The following is an 11,083-nucleotide window of genomic DNA, read 5'->3' as shown; positions in this document are numbered from 1 at the left end:
GAACAGGCATTTTTTTCAGAAGAAATAAAAGCTACCTCTCTAACCCTATGAAAAAATGCTCAAAATCGCTAATAATTAGAGAAATACAAATTAAAACTATTAGAAATGACAGATGTTGGAGGGGATGAGGGAAAATGGGTACACTAATAAACTGTTGGTGGAGTTGTTAATTGGTCCAACCATTCTAAAAAACAATCCAGTACTATACCTGAGCAATACCACTACTAGGTCTGTACTCCAAAAAGATAAAAGGAAAAGGGAAAAAAAAAACCTGATTATATAAAAATATCTATAGTAGCTCTTTTTGTCATGGCACAGAATTGGAAATTGAGGGGATGTCCACCAATTGGAGAGCAACTGAATAAGTTGTGGCATATGGTTGTGATGGAATACCATTGTGCTATAAGAAGTGATGAAGGGTATGGTTTCAGAAAAACATGGCAATATGAACTGATGCAAAGTGAAATGAGAAGAACTAGGAGATCATTGTGTATAGTAAAAGTGATGTAATGTTATGAAAGACTTGCCTACTCTGACCAATACAATGATACAAGACAATTCCAAAGGACTCATGATAAAAAAATATACTATCCATCTCCAGAAAGAGAATCGATGAATTCTAATTACAAATTAAATTTTTTTCTTTCTTTTTTGTGTGATATGGCTAATATGGAAATATAATTTATATAATATTGTTTACCTTCTCAGTGGGTGGGGGATGTTGGGAGAGAGGAACAGAATTTGGATTTCAAAATTTAAAAAGAAAAGAAAGTTAAAAAATAAATGATAAGTTTTTTTTAAAGGTGGTTTTTTATGGCAATGATTAGCTTAGGACAATGGAAATTACTTTGTACTTTCCCAAATTTTATGCAACAGGAATTCTTCCTCCTTTTCAATGCTGTGCTCATCTCATAGTCTATTTGCAGCATCTGTATGTAGATATAAATATAATCTAATAGATATTTTTGATTTGCTTTGTTTTTGCATTGTGTATGACTAAGTCAATCTCTTTTGCATGAAGGTATAAAACAGAAGTCTAAAATCTCGAACTCCTCCATTTCAGAACAAAAGAGATGAAATCTTTTGAGCTATAACTGGACAATATTTAGGAAGATCCAACTCCTATAAAAGTAAGTAATTTAAGATCTAAATTTTAGACTTCAGTTTGAAACTAATATATTGTATAATTAGGATTAACAAGATTGACTGACCTCATGTCTTCCCTACAGTCTTCCATGGTGGTGTTGAGGGACGGGGAAGTAGGGAAGCCTTATTAAGATGCCTGTGAGTTGAGCCAGCACATGTTTGTTGAAACGTGGTATACTAGATGAGTGCTGGACTTGGAAACAGGAAGACCTGAGTTTGAATTCTGCCTTAAACACTTACTAGCTATGACCATAGAAAAGTCACTTAAACTCTCAATCTCATTTTCCCCATTTCTCAATAAGGATAAAAATAGCACCTAACTCATAAGATTATTGTGAGAATTAAGTGAGATAACATATGTAAAACCATTTATATATAAATGTTACCTGTTTTTTTAATCCAACAAACATTTACTAAGTGTCTAATGCTCTCATTTTGCTAGGAGCTGGGGATGCAAATTCTAAAACAAAATAGTCCCAGCCTTCAAGGAACTTACATTCTAACCTTCAACCAAATATTTTAGAATAAAATAATCACCAAGTCAGCAAGAAAAACCTGTTGCTGCTGCTAGAGGTCAACAAAATTAGATTCTAGAACAAATTTATGATAAAGTTTTCCTAAAATAATAACCATTTCACTCCTGCGTCAGAAAATCATCTTGGAAGCATACATATGACCTCGTTAGAATCAGAAAATTGTAAGCTGGGAAACTTGTATTAGTCAGCTTCTCACTCACTGCAGGAATCCCTTCTCCAAAGTATAGATGATCACAGATGATCATCAATAGAGCCATCCTTATTGCTGATGTAGCGTAAAAATTAAATTTTCCTCTTCAAATTCTTTCTGTGTCACCCACAGATGGTCTCTATGTCAGGAATCTTTCATTTGAGAATTCCATGATCAGGCTAAAAATTATGAAAAATAATGTTTGCCCCAAACATACACACATGTGTATACACATACATGTGTGTTGTGTATGTGTACATATATGCAGCATACATGCATATATTGCTGGGTCTATAATTTCATCTGTATAGAGAGCTTCCATCAAGGAACTTTTCATACTAATGCAAGCTGGCAAGTTGAGGCATTGAGAGATTATATGCTCAGGGTATTGGGGGTGCAGAAGAGGGTGTACTCGAAACCAGGTCTTCTTGACCCCAAGGCCAGTGCTCTGGACTCTCTGCCAGAATGCTATTACAACTATTTCTCTCATGTTGAGGATGTGGACTACCAGACTTCTTTCCTTCCAACTCTTTTAGTCTGACTTCCACTCCCTGCCATTGTCCTGATACTGTGCTAGATTGACCAGAATTTATAGGAACACAACCCAGGCAGGTGTTGAGGTTAAGAACGGTGCAAATTCACTTCTCTTCAACAGCAAGTGCTGGTGTCCAAGGCTTTCCTTCTGCTAACCACAGGAAGTCAGTTTGCTACACTGGGTAATAATAACCATTTCCTACGTTTACTTGGTATATTCGTGTTTACAAAGCACTGTACATTCATTATCTCCTTGGGTCCTTACAAAAGCCCCATGGAGTAGGTAGAATAAGTATCATTATCTCCATTTTACAGATCAGAGATATTTAATGATTGCCCAAGGTTTCCTGATTTCCTCTTTCCTTTGAGTACCTCCCTAGGTAAAGGAAAGGATCCACAAATAGGTTCCTGATCCTTTCCTTTCCTCCTTCATGGCCAGACTTCTCCCCAACGAATAAGGAAATAAAGCAGATTATATTTTTACTTCCATACTGGAGCTGGCTTCCCAGGGACAAATCTAGTCAATCAGCTGTCTGACAAAACAATGCTGCCAGGAATGGCGAAAACCCCAGGATTACTCTGACTGTCCTGAAAAGAGCAGAATGAATCCAATACATCAATCTCCTGGGGAGCTTCAAGCAGTCAGAACTCCCCTCCAAAGCCCTTGGGACAAAGCCATTCACTGACATGTCAGTGGAACAATATGCCCCTTCTCTCACTTGTACACTGGTCATCCAATTAGCACACCCTATCAGCTTGGTCTGAAAAAAATATTTCTCCAATTACTTGAATAATATGAAATGACCTTGACAAATTACAGAAGTGGCTAGGATGAAGTTAGATATGGGAAAGATTACTTAAGGAGGAAAAATGTTCAAACATTGGTATAATTGTTTATTTCTGGTTCATTCAGCTTGTGGTTGAATATGATGATGAGCTCTTTTTTGGTTGCTTTTATATATGGACACTCATTTTGTTCTCTGGCTGTAACCTGTGGTCATACATTTTAGTCTTTCAAAGATGCTTTGTGTCCAGGATTCCTGGGCCACCCCCAAAGCGCGAGAGTGGCCAGGAAGTGTGGAAAAGCTGCGCCTGAGTCTTTACAGCTTCGGGGATGGCTTCACAGATGTGCATTTTGAAAGTGCTAGTTGTTCTTCTACATAGGCATGAAGCATGAAAGGAATACTGAAGCTATGTATGCATGTTTCAGACCACTTTCTGGATTCATTACATGTGTACTTTTGAAAAGAAAAAAAAGTTTCACTGACTTTTAAATTTTTAAATCAGTGTCATTTACAATAGCTTTTACCTCTCCCATCAGCTTTTACCTCTCCCATCACAAAGTAATCCTCCTTTCTAACACAGAAGTTAACCAGTTAATAATCTTGTTCATTTATGCAATATTTGGCACCCTCTCTGCCAAGATCAAAGAAGTACATTCCTCACCAGTTTTCTGGAACCAAGGTTAGTCAATGCAATTAACCTGACTTCGAACTTTTAATGTTTTTATTTGCATTATTAGGGTCATTGTATATACTGTTTTTTCATTCTGCTTTCTTCTATCTGTATCAGTTCATACAAATTTTTCTGTTTCTGAATTCCTCTAAATATTTCAAACAAATTATTTCTTTCATTAAAATGATATACTACAACTTGTCCAGCCATTCTTACAATGCCTAGCATGTAACAGGAACTGAATAAATGTTGGATATTTAATTAACTGGAGAAAGGCAAATGTCCTGAATTTCAAAAAAATAAAAGAAAACAGAGTCTGCAAGCTACAAGTCAGTGTACAAAGCTTGTTTTTGATTCCTGAGAAAATTCTAGAACAAATCATTAAATGCAGCATCTAGAAAAAGAGTTATTATAAAGAGGAAGTATGATTTTTTCTATAACAGATCATGCCAGGCTAACAGATTATCCTGCATGGGAGGATCTTTTTTGACAAGATTATTAAATTGGTAGATCAGTGGAATTCTACAGACAGAATTTACCTAGATTTTAGCAAATTCATAAAATATATCAAACTGTGCTTGTAGTGAAGGTGGACAGATGTGAACTAAATGATAATAGAATTAGATTTGGAACTGTTCGGATAGGAAAATTCAAAGAATTAATGGTTCAAAGTCAATTTAGCAAGAAGACTCTAGTGATGTGCCCTCAGTGATCTGTTTTGGTCCTATGCAGTTTGTTTGTTTGTTTGTTTTAATCAGTGATTTGTACAATGACCTAGATGAGATACTCATCAGATTTGCAGATGACACAAAGTTGGGATGGATAGCAAGCACATTGGATGACAGATAGTCAGACTAGAGCACTGAGTGGAATCTAATTAGATGAACTTTCTCTTTCTCTCTCCCCCCACCCCCCACGTGTGTATGTGTGTGTGTGTGTGTGTGTGTGTGAGTGTGTTTCTTTGTCTCTCTGTCTCTGTTTATCTGTCTCTTGTCTCTCTTTCTTTCCACCTACCTCTGTTCCTGTCTTTCTCCTGGTCTCACAGAATTCCTAATTTCCTTAAAAACTGAACTCAAGCACATCTTCCTATATTAGGCCTTTCCTAATTTTTCCCTACCCCCAGCTACTAGTGGCTTTCCCAACAAATTGCCTCGCATTCATTTTATATATATTTATATGTGTGCACAGTGTCTGTCCCCGTGGAGTGCAAGTTTCTTGAGGTCAGAAGCTGTTTCATTTGTGTCTGTTTATCCCTAGCACTTTGCACAGCAATTGGTACCTTTGAGTGGTGGCAAGGCATAATAGAGGGCGCTGGACCTCCATTTAGGAAAACCTTAGTTCAGTTTGCTCCGTAGAGACTTACTGGTTGTGTGATTCTGGCAAGTCACCTAACTTTTTTGTACCTATAAAATATGGAGAGATTGGATTTTAATAGAATCTAAGGTTTCTTCCAGCTATGTGACCTATTAAGTGCTTATTAAATGTTTAATTCAAGTCTTTCCTATTCCAGGCCTAGGACTCCATCTACTATACCACATAAATGCCTTACTATGGTGCAGAGATAACCCAGAGTTATCAAAAACTATGGCAGCAAAGCAAAAGCTTAAACAGGTCCTGTTAACCTGGAAAGGCTATAAGTACATGCCTGGTGACAGATTTCATGTCTATCCTCTGAAGAACAACATCGCTCAGAGCAGAGAATGCTACCCAGTTTGTGTGATAGGGCTTTGGTTATAGCAACTCACAACAAAGGAAAGAAGTAGATTTAGATGTGCCTACTAGCAAGTCTATTCTTAAAATCTATTAAAACAAAATCAGCACTTTAGTTTTGTCTTGATAATTTTTATTAATAATAATGCATTCCATATAGTTCTTTTTGCAATTTTTAGAACATTTTAAGTACATAATTTCACAAAATCACTATTTCAGAATTTGGAGGACCTTCCAAGCCCACCTAATTCAACCCATAGCTGAACAGCAATCTCTTGTACAACATCCAAGAAGGGACCTTTGCCTTCAGTGGAAATCATTGCCTCCCAAATAAGACCTCTCTAGCTTGTTACAACTCTAATTTTTAGTAAGTTTTTCTTTATATTGCAACATATTTCCAATGGAGCAAGAAACAGAGGAAGGTAAAAAAAGTTTTTGTACAAATAAAACCAATGTAGCCAAGATTAGAAGGAAAGCAGAAAACTGGGGAAAAAGTTATAGACAGTTTCTCAGACAAATGTTTCGTATCTCAAATACATATAGAGAACTTTGTCAAATTTATAAGAACGTGAGTCATTGTCCAAGTGATAAATGGCCAAAGGATGTGAACAGGCAGTTTTTTGATGAATAAATCTGGAAAAAAAGAGTTATAAATTTGTCTATATCCTTTGATCCAGCAATATCACTATTAGGTCCATTTCCCAAGGTGATCAGAGAAAAAGGAAAAGAACCTAAATGTTCTAAAATGTTTATAGCAGCTCTGTTCATAGTGGCAAATAACTGGAAATTGAGATAATGCTTATCAGGTTGGCTAAACAAGTTGTGGCATTTGATTGTGATGAAATACTACTGTACTATAAGAAACTATGAGCAGGTTGACTTTAGAAAAATATGGAAAGATTTATATGAAATAATGAAAAATGAAGTGAGCAGAACCAAGAGAACATTGTATACAATAATAGCAATATTGTTCAAAGAATAACTGTGAACAACTAGGTTGTTCTGAGTACTATAAATGCTCAAATCAACTATAAAGGATTTATGAAGAAAAATGCTATCCACCTCCAGAGAAAGAACTGATATAGTCTATGGTTTTTACATACATTTATAAATCTGTGTCAAAATTCTCTAGTGTGGGGTGAGGTGGGAGGGAAGGAGAGCCTTTGGAACTTAAAATGTAATGCCCCCAAATTTAAATTAAATTAAGAAAGAAATAGAGGAAGGGACACTGTCAGGAAATGTATGACTGGCTCATTAGTTATTCCATGAAAACTAGGGATAAGCAATGGACGATCAAGGTACCGCACTAAAACTCACAAAAATGGAAGAATGGAAGAATTAAGCCTTCCAATTTTGTGTCGCATATTTATCTTTAATTGCTACAAGCACAATTAGCCAATGTTATTCCTTTGGGGGGTTTTGAAAATTCATTTTCCTTTTCTTAGCTCCATTAGCAGGAAATACTCTTCCTTCCATAAGTCTAAGAGGATTATCTTAGACACTGTATTATTTCACCTAGGCTTCTGTTCCTTCTTCAGTTCAGATTCTGACTGGGCTGTCTTCTACATTCAGAGTGAGAACTGGAGGGGACCTTAGAGGACATCTAGGTCAACATTCCCATTTTACAGATGAGGCAACTGAGTCTCAGAGAAGTTAAATGTCTTGCCCAGCATCACCCAGTTAGTAAGGTTTGGGGGTGATATTTGATCCCACTTCTTCCTGACTTCATGTCTGTTACTCTATTCATCATGCCAACTTGATACTTGTATGACTAGTATAAACTATTTTATAGATGAAGAAATGGAAACTTGTAGGAATTGTTACTTGATTAAGCTAGTTGAGGAAGAACAGAGGCTAAGACTATTAAAACTGTCTCCTGACTTTCTCTTTCTTATACTATCCTGCTTCCTGAGCATGACCCTACTATATAAAAGGAGTCCTACAAAGATGGAAGTTTCTCAGAAGAATCATTTTTCTTTTTTTCTTTTATTAGGGCTAGGTAGCCAGAAGGGTAGAACAAAGTGGGAGATGGAATTTAGCTGAGAGATAGGGATAAAAAGAATCCAGAATTATTATTTTTTTCCTTTGTTGTATCTCTTACCTCCATGCCTTTGGATTCATTGTCCACTATGACTGGGATGCAGTCCTTATTCACCTCTGCCTTTTATAATACCTAATTGTCTTTGAAGCTTAGCTCAGGCTGATCTAATTTCTGACCGTTTTCCATCTTCTTAATTCCTTTAATTGTAGTTTCCCCTCCATCTTCCAATTAGTTCATACTATATTTACTTTATATACATTTATTTACATGTAAAATTTGTGTTTACTTATATCTACTTATATTATTGTTTCCTTGTCCTCACTAGAATATAAGCTCCTTGAGGGCAGGAACAGTTTCATTTTTATCTTTAGTATCCTTTGACTAACACAGTACCTAGTTCATAATGTTTAATAAATGCTTATGAACTGATTGATACTTTCCTCATCTATAAATTAAGGTTTCTGGATAAGATGAACATGAATTAATAATTCCTACATTTTTTTGTGCATAAGAAACATTTTGAGAGGCTGTTTATTTTTATGACTTTACAGAAGGATTTTTCTAAAAAAATAAAATAAACAAAAGTATTCACTTGTAAGGTGTGAAAAAGCTGAGAATAAGGTGATCTAGAAAGTTCTAAGCCAGGAGGATGGAGTCAGAGAGACAAGCTAAGGGAGCAAGGCTAAAGATGTGGGATCAAAAAGCCAAGATCCCCTCTCTGGGAAGGAGTGAAGGAAACAAGGCTGAGCTCCAGAGTTGCTGAGGCATTATCAGAGTGGGCAGGCAGGAAATTATGATAGGGCTGGACTGAGGGAGGGGAGCAACAGGAAAAACCTCTGGAAGCATCAGGCTCCTCATGGATTTTGCTGCAGGGAATTTGCTTTTTGCTTCACTCTGACTTTCCAATTTCTTCAAGCAACATTGTATTACATCTGGTATGAATTTGAAACTGTGAATTTCAGGGACTATCTTCTAGAAATGAGGAATGTCATCACTTACTTCCCCCGGGGAAATTGTGAAGCTTCCCTGGGGTCCAGTTTGTACAACCCCTTTAGCACTCTTAGAGCATGGTAAGGATCTCAGAAGTGACAGGAGAACTCTGTCTTCCCCAAGCCACCTCTTGTATCTCACCTCCCCACCTCCTTACATCACACAAACAAGACAGATCAGTAGAGAATTAGAGCTATAAGCTAGAAAGATGTCAGTGGAGGGAGAATGATTCCATTTCAGAAGGTGCTGAAATTGTATCTCCTAGGGGACAAAACCAATGTTATTATTTGGTGCCTTGCAAATTGCAAAAAGCCCATACTCTCTCTTCTTAATGGGTTTTCTATCTGAGTTATTGGTCCATTATGGGCAAAGAAGCAAGCCAATACGTAAAAAAAAATACCACTAAAAGCACTTTTTCCTTTAAAAAAAATAATTTTAAGAATGTGCTTTATATTAGGGGAAATTAGATGAAGGTAATAGAAGTTGATATCATGATACTAGTATTTAGCTACTTGTTTCTCCTGCACTGTGGTGTCTTCAGGAAACTACTTTTAACGTATTCCTTAGCTTTTCTACACCTTACAAGTGAATACTTTTGTTTATTTTATTTTCTTAGAAAAATCCTTCTATAAAGTGCTAAAAATAATGGAAGAAGAGAAATACATTTTTGATTGATTGCTTTATTGAAGTCTTTTCTCTCAATAACCATGTCACTTTGACCCTTGTCCTCATTCAATCTCTTCTAGAAAGTGATGGTAAGGACATTTTCACAGGAGCCTTTCAGGCTGAGAACAATGGAGGGAGAGAATGTTGCCAGAGCAGAATGCCCACATACACTGTCAAGTTGGCTTGCCTATACTTGCTGTCCTGGGCACCTTTTGTTGCCTTGGCCAACAAGAGTGTCCTCATACTGGGGTCAGAGAAGAGCTTTAGAAAGGAAAAGAAAGGAGCAGCTCCACCTGCCTGCTGCCTAAAGGAAGCAGACTTCTGCACAGGAAATTACTCAGTCTTTGTGAATAGGTCATTCTCCTGAAAGGTCATTCACTGCTCTCAGCAGCCAAGGAGAGCATGAAACAGTTCTGAGATGTCCTGCAGCCTGGGAATTATATGAGAGTGGGAAGGACAGAAGGGAAGGGTAGGATTATAGAAGTTAAAGATTTGTGGCAAAATAACAAAAATTGAGTCATTTGCCCAATGTGTCAGCTTCCCAAATTTCCCAACTATTTAATCTTAGAATGTTGCTGCTCTTAGATATAATGGCCATCAACACCAGTTATTTTCTATTACTCATTTTATGTCCTATACACTTAAAAGTCTCATGATTTTTCAGGGTAGTCCTGATTTCAAATATTGAACTCCCTTGTCTCCATGATCTTTCAATGTCCTCTAAATGCCAATATTTTCACATCAGTGGATTCTAATCAGTTAGCTTTACAGTAAAATATACATCTCAAAAGATTAAGCACCTTCAGAGATGGAGAATCACTGAGAAAGCACCAGGATTGCTCTGGAACACTATCTGTTCACATTATGTATGCCTGCAGTAGAACATGAAAAAGCACCATGTCACAGCAGTTTGAGGACTGACCTTGAAACCTCAATGACCTGGGTTTTGTCAGTCAGTTAACAAGAATTTGTTAAGTTCATACTATGTCCAGGCGCTGTGCTAAGCTCTGGGGGTACAAAGAAAGGAGAAATCAGGCTCCAGGAGTTTGTATTCTAATGGGCAAGACAAAATATAAATGACTATATACATGTGAGATGGAAGTAGATGGAAGAAAATCTTAGAGGAAAGGAGCTGGTAGCTGTTGGGCCTGGGAAAGACCTGTGGTAGAAGGTGGGATTTGAGATGAATCTTGAAGGAAAGCTGGAGTAAAGTGGTCTGGGGGATAGCCAGATCGAAGGTACCTCTGTGCTGGACGAGTTCAAGTCCCGTCTCAGATGCAAACTGGCTGTGTGCCTTGGGCCAATGACTAAACCTCTCAGGAAACTCAAAAAGTTTCAGAGGAGCTGTTGTTTTGCATCTTTAAGCCTTTCCTTGTATCCCCAGTGCTTTGTACAGTGTCTGGAAAAGGGTAAGCATTTAAATGTGTGTTGAGGGATTGATTGGTAGGAATTTCCAGACTAGAAGACTTTTACTACAGGGCCATCACAGGTCCACTCCACCCTACAAAAATAGCAGTACCCATATTTTTAGTATACGTGAGGTTTCTAGCACTAAAGCCCAGGAATGCTGGGATGGCTACAAAACTCCATGGAAATTGACTTGATTTCAGTGACAAAATTCAGAGGGAAAAAAGAGCTTTTGTAAGACCATGTTTGGCATTTTTGGTTTAAAAATATGGCCCCTCATGATGAAACATGCTATCTGCCTCCAGAAAAGAACTGATACTGTCTGACTACAAAACGAAGCATACTATTCTCCCCTTCCTTCCTTCCTTCCTTCCTTCCTTCCTTCCTTCCTTCCTTCCTTCCTTCCTT

The 11,083-nt window shown here is 37.3% G+C and overlaps 1 pseudogene; it reads left to right on the top strand.

Moving 5' to 3' along the window:
- The first annotated feature begins 6,856 nt into the window (after nt 1-6,856).
- Nucleotides 6,857-11,083, top strand: part of LOC138166806 (mitochondrial import receptor subunit TOM20 homolog) — a 7,400-nt pseudogene continuing 3,173 nt past the window's right edge.

This window comes from Petaurus breviceps, unplaced genomic scaffold (assembly GCF_028583685.1).
Source record: "Petaurus breviceps papuanus isolate PSGF00001 unplaced genomic scaffold, PetGlider_PUasm1.0 226, whole genome shotgun sequence".
Classification (NCBI taxonomy): domain Eukaryota; kingdom Metazoa; phylum Chordata; class Mammalia; order Diprotodontia; family Petauridae; genus Petaurus; species Petaurus breviceps.
The sequence above is the reverse complement of the archived record's forward strand: the minus strand, read 5'-3'. Positions and strand labels throughout refer to the sequence as shown.